The sequence below is a fragment of the Balaenoptera acutorostrata genome, chromosome 4 (genome assembly GCF_949987535.1).
Source record: "Balaenoptera acutorostrata chromosome 4, mBalAcu1.1, whole genome shotgun sequence".
NCBI lineage: Eukaryota > Metazoa > Chordata > Mammalia > Artiodactyla > Balaenopteridae > Balaenoptera > Balaenoptera acutorostrata.
In genome coordinates this window covers 79,179,276-79,185,088 of record NC_080067.1, presented here as the reverse complement: position 1 = coordinate 79,185,088, position 5,813 = coordinate 79,179,276, and the positions used below count along the sequence as shown (strand labels likewise).

The 5,813-nt window shown below is 43.3% G+C and overlaps 1 long non-coding RNA gene across 1 annotated transcript; it reads left to right on the top strand.

Annotated features, from left to right (window-relative positions):
• Positions 1 to 3,459: 3,459 nt before the first annotated feature.
• On the top strand, positions 3,460 to 4,787 carry LOC103012657 (uncharacterized). The gene is made up of 2 exons (XR_450132.2): positions 3,460 to 3,625; positions 4,101 to 4,787. It is a non-coding gene; the product is annotated as an uncharacterized LOC103012657 (long non-coding RNA).
• Positions 4,788 to 5,813: the final 1,026 nt, after the last annotated feature.

The following is a 5,813-nucleotide window of genomic DNA, read 5'->3' as shown; positions in this document are numbered from 1 at the left end:
GAAGAGGCAAAATATAGTGGTTTTGAGAGCAGAGCCTGGTCCTTGGAGTCAGACAGACATGAATTCAAATTTCAGTTCTGCCACTTATGTGACCTTCATTTAACCTCTCTATCCCTGAGTTTCCTCCGTTGTCAAATAGTATAATACCTACCTCACAGAGAGGCTGTCAAGATTAAAAATAGTGTAGCAAGGCATTTAGCTTACCGCTTCCACTAGATGGTCTCTACCTTAATTCATCCAACAATTAACTGCCAGGACAATCTGCCTCAAATAAGCACTCATCGCATCAGTCTATAGCTTCAGGGATCTCTTAATGACTACCAAATCAAAGGTAAACTCCTTAACTTGATATTCAGCTCTTACTGTCCACCGTTTGCTTACCTCCAAGACCCCCTCCACTCCTTCCTATTCAACATCACCTCTGGTTATTACCTTCTCCAGGCAAATCACCTCTGTGCCACCATTAAATGTACTAATTCTGAAATGTGGACACAAGCATCAGAGATCTAGGGAACTTCTAAACAATCACCTGGTCCAAACTCTTCATTTCACAAATCAGAAAATAAAAATCCAGAGAGGCTAAGTGACTTGACAACAAAATTATTATCAATCAGTACAAAAACCTGGTTTTTGGATTTCTACTCTAAATGTTCTTTTCAGCATTTTTTCCCACTTTCTCTCTAGCAACTTCAGGAACCATGCAAACCTAACTTAAAAAAAAAAAAAAAGGCCCTCCATTTACAATTTACTCCATAATCTCTCAGAATGTAGGCATAAAGTTTATGTTTTGGTTTATTCAACATGATGCCAAAACATATGACTGACTCAGTCAACAAATAAGGGAAGAAAATCAATGAAGCCAATTATTTGCCTTGTATAGACCAAATCAACTAAATATTTTAACACGGACTAGTTACTATTTTTGGAATCTGCCTTGTTAGAACTTAGATTACTAATTACCTTATTTTAGGTGGTTATCTTTTCTTTCCAACTAGATTACAAGTCTCTTGAAAATAGGAATTTTGTTTTATTCACCTTTGAATTCCCCACTGCCCTGTCAAGGTATCTTGCTCCTTTTTTTATGAATTGTGTAAATAACTGTTAATTTACTGTATTAAAGATGCATTATTTTCCGTACTGTTGAGTTTTATTACCTTTGCAATCTTTCTTATCTAGCCCACTTTGTTATAGTCTTATTTACCTACTTTGTTTTATACTGATGTATTTTCCCATTCAATGGCATAAAAATGAAAAAGATGGTTCTCAGTGACTATGTGTTTTTATTTTATTCACATCTGCCTATGTATCATACAAATATTTTACATATGTGTACTTTATATCTCCAATCACACAATATATATCTTTTTTTAAAAACGCCATTAGAGGGGCTTCCCTGGTGGCGCAGTGGTTGAGAATCTGCCTGCTAATGCAGGGGACACGGGTTTGAGCCCTGGTCTGGGAAGATCCCATATGCCGCGGAGCAACTAGGCCCGTGAGCCACAACTACTGAGCCTGCGCATCTGGAGCCTGTGCTCCGCAACAAGAGAGGCCACGATAGTGAGAGGCCCGCGCACCGCAATGAAGAGTGGCCCCCGCTTGCCGCAGCTGGAGGAAGCCCTCGCACAGAAACGAAGACCCAACACAGCCAAATAAATAAATAAATAAATAAATAAACGTGCTAATAATTAAAAAAAAAAAGGCAATATTTATTAAAAAAAAAAAAAAACGCCATTAGAGTGGGAGTGTGGGCCCTAATCCAATATGACTGGCATACGTATAAAAAGGGGAAAATTCAGACGCAGAGCCACACACACAGGGAGAACACCACGTGAAGACTGGAGTTATGTTGCCACCAGTCAAAGAACAACCAGATGCTCAGAGAAAGCCCTGGAACAGATCCTTCCCAGCAGCTTCGGAGGGAGCATGACCCTTCCAACAGCTTGATCTTGGACTTCTGGCCTCCCGAACTGTGAAAGAATGTACTTGTTGTTTAAGCCACCCAGTCTGTGGTACTTTGTTATGGCAGTCCCAGGAAATGAATACATCATTCAATAATATATTCTTGAAATTCACTTGTTAATGAATGAAGCTGAGGTTTATTCATTTTCTCTGCCATGCTCCGTTACGTGACGTAACACCATTTATCCATTTTACTCTGCAAAGCTATATGGCTCACTTACAGGTTTTTTGACATGGCAAATGGTGCTGCCCTGAACCTCCTGAATGGTGGATCCTATAGGGAACTGCCATTTGGGTCTAGAAGGCAGATGCAAGTCTTGACTGGGTAGCAACAGTCAGAGCAATAACATACTCGGCAAGATAACCCTGATTGCTATCCCCTGTGCCAATATAGTGGGTGTAAAATGGTATTTCATAGTGTCTTCAATTTGCCTTTTCCTGATTCCTAATGAAGTTAGGCATTTTTCTATGTTTACTGACAATGTAGGTTTTCTCTTTTGCAAAACACCTGGTTGTACTTTCCTTGTCTTTTTTCTTATTTATTTCCAGGAGTTCTTTATGTACTCTGGACTCTAATCCTACGTTGGCTGTGTGCTGCAAGTATCTTCTTCTGTTTTGCAACTTTTCACCTTATTTATAGCATCCTTTGAGGAACATAAATTTTCTTGTCTTTTTTTCTTTTAAATGGACTTATTTGGGGGGGGGCAGTTTTAGGTTCATGGCAAAATTATGAAGCAGAAAGTACAGAGAGTTTCTCATATATTGCTGGCCCCCCACACAGGCACAGCTCCCCCACTGCCAACGTCCTCCACCAAAATGGTATATTTGTTACCATTGATTTACCTACACTGACACATCATTATCAGCTTTCATTCTAATGTAGTGGAATTTATTCATCTTTTTCTTAACAGTTGGTGCTCTCAAGAAATTCTTTGCACCCCAAGGTCACAGAGATATACTCCTATATACCTTTCTTAAGGGTTTATATTCTGCCTGTTAATGGACCTGGAATCGATTTTTGAGACTGCTGTGTAGCAGGAATCTAAAATGGGCAAGAGAACCTGCCCTGCTATTCTCACAGGGTTATTGTGAAGATCAGAAGAGAAAATGTGTGTGAAAGGGCACTGAGAACTGTCACTGTACAAATCCGGGTGCCTATGATGTTAATTTGATGCGGGATGAGAAAGCCATTTAAGAGATGGTTGTTTCAGCTCTTGGTTAGCTAATAAATTGGTTGCATGTTAGGCTGCCAATAGGCCAGGCAGAAACAAAACTACCTCCCCCCTTCTGAGGCTGGAGGACATGTGTGGCCTTTGCACAAAAGCAGGTTCCAGTAAAACCGCTGGGGTTTTTCTCCCCTCCACCCACACTGCACACTCCATCAGCCATCTGACATTAGCAAATGTGGTTGCCAAGAGAGCCTTGAGTCATAGAGAAAAGATTAAATTACGTTCAGGAAATCTGCTCACCAAAGCGCGTGAGTAACGAGATTCAGAAAGATGTCTGTCGAAAGCAGCAAAAAGCAAGTATGGGTACTTCTCGGGGAACCTGCTGCACCCCCTCAAAGACGGATGACTCCACCCCAGCTCCTACTCCACCGGGAGAGGCAACAAAAGCCAAGGACATGCCTGTGACACGTGAGACTGGGGACCCCAGCAACCTTAACGTACGGAAGAGATAACAGCCCGAGGGGGAGGTGGGGCCGACTTCAGGGAACTGGGAGATTCAGATCCAAGGAGGCAGGTCTGCAGGGCTGGTTGGAGGTAGAGGGCTGAGAGCCCAGAGAGGAGGGGAGCAGGTCCACTGGGAGGTCACACTGCTGGAGGAGGCTGACAAAATCAAAAGCACCCTTTGACCTCAGAAGGTGGCATTGTTCGTGCTCCTTGAAGCACACCATGGCTGAGAGCCAGAGCTTAGGCAAGCCCTTGCCAGGTGCCTGCTACCAGGCCTGTGACATTGACCTTGTAATAGCGAAGAATAAATCTAACTCCATACTGGATGTTTTACTTTAACCTTTGTATGCTATTGCTTTTGCTACAAGTTAATAACCAAAAGAATGTTGCCTACAGCCTGAAAGATACAGAATAGCCCATTCTCAAGGCTCTGATCTTTAAAGGTATAACACTTTTCCATTCATATAGAGATAAAAAGTTGCAGAACAGAGAATCTCTTTTGCCTTGTTGGAGGTTTATACGAACACTGTAGCCAGACCTACCTGGACAGCTGCGAGAACAAAGGATTCCTTCACCACGAAGTTTGCAGCAACCAATCACACCCCCTCCCTTTTTAGTATAAAAGAGGACTGAATTCTAACTCAGGGAAGAGGGTTCTTCGAGACACTAGTCGACCATCTTCTCGGTCTGCTGACTTTCCGAATGAGGTTGCTGTTCCTTGCCCCAGCAACTCGTCTCTCTATTTATTGGCCTGTCGTGCAGCAGGCAGTATGAGCTTGCACTCAGTAACGGCCTCACTGGGAGGCGACTGGAGGGAAGGAGGGATATAAAAGGGCCTCAAGGAATTGTTTGGGGATGACAGTGTGTTCAGTATCTTGACTGTGGTGGCATTTCACAGATGTACACGTGTCAAAATTCATCAAACTGTACACTTTAAATGTGTCCAGTCTTGTCATTTATATCTCCATAAAGCTGTTAAAAATTACCACAGAGTGTGGTGGTAATTTTTATTACATTTGCATGTAGATAGACAGAAGAAAGACTGGAAGGGTGTCCCCCCAGATGTTAATGGTGCTTAGTTTGGGGTTGTGGGATTAGAGAGAATTTTAATTTTCCTCTTTGTGTTTTTCTACACATTAAAAAATTTCCAAAATTGATATGTTTTACTTTTGTACTGAGGGGAAAAAAGGTGTTTACTTCAGAATAAGAGCAATCTCTAAGTCACGGGGATCTTGTGAAGACGGGCAGGAGTGGAGCCAAGGTGGCAGATGTTCCATGTGTTGGAGTATCGGAGGCAACCAGCTTCGGACAAAACAAGCCAGCCCTGGGTCACATCTCAGCTCTGCCACTTGCTTGCTGAGTGGCCTTGAGCTAGGTACTTGAACGTTTTGTGCCTCAGTTTCCCCAATTATAACATGGGGGATGACTGTAGAAGCCTGTGAAGGTGGCTGAGAGGTTCAGTGAGGTCATAGCAGTGTTCCCACAGCACGGTAGGCCCTGGGTGACTAGTGGCTGCTATTCCCTTCCTGTCTTAACTTCAAAGTATTAAAAAGAATAGAACTGACTTAAGATTTAAGAAAAAAAAAAAAAAAGATAAAACTAAAGAGAGTTGAATGATCTCTGAAACAGAAAGTCAGTTCTGGAATTGAAAGTTTTTGAGGTTTCTCTTACCCGGTACCAGAAATCTTTCTCTCTCAACCAGCGGTAACCACCGTTTGTGCCCCCCTCCCATCCCCGCCAAGAAGTGTGTCCCCTCCCACTCCCCCAGCATATCCCCCCTCCCGGCCTCCCTCTCCTTCTCTGATGCTCTGCTGTGAATCACCTGAGCTTGCTTCTCCTGAAGCTGCTTTTGGGAGGCAGAGACCATACTTTACCCTTCCCTTCTTTTATTTGTCCCTTTTCTGCAGACCCAGGAGTAACCACCTGTGCCCTCCCCATCCCCCATGCCCAGCCCAATCTTTGGCTTGGCCTTGCCTTCAGGGGTCTGGATGCGTCCTTTACTGACTTAGTCTGGTGTCGTGGGCAGCTTACCATGCTTCCCTGACCCTCAGCTTCCTCATCCGTTTACTGGCACCGATAACTCCTGCCTTACCTGGCTCATGAGGGAATGTGTTTTGTGACTTGTGCATTAAGCCTCACACGACACAGGTGAGACCAAATTTTCTTCAGTTGGCACCAGTT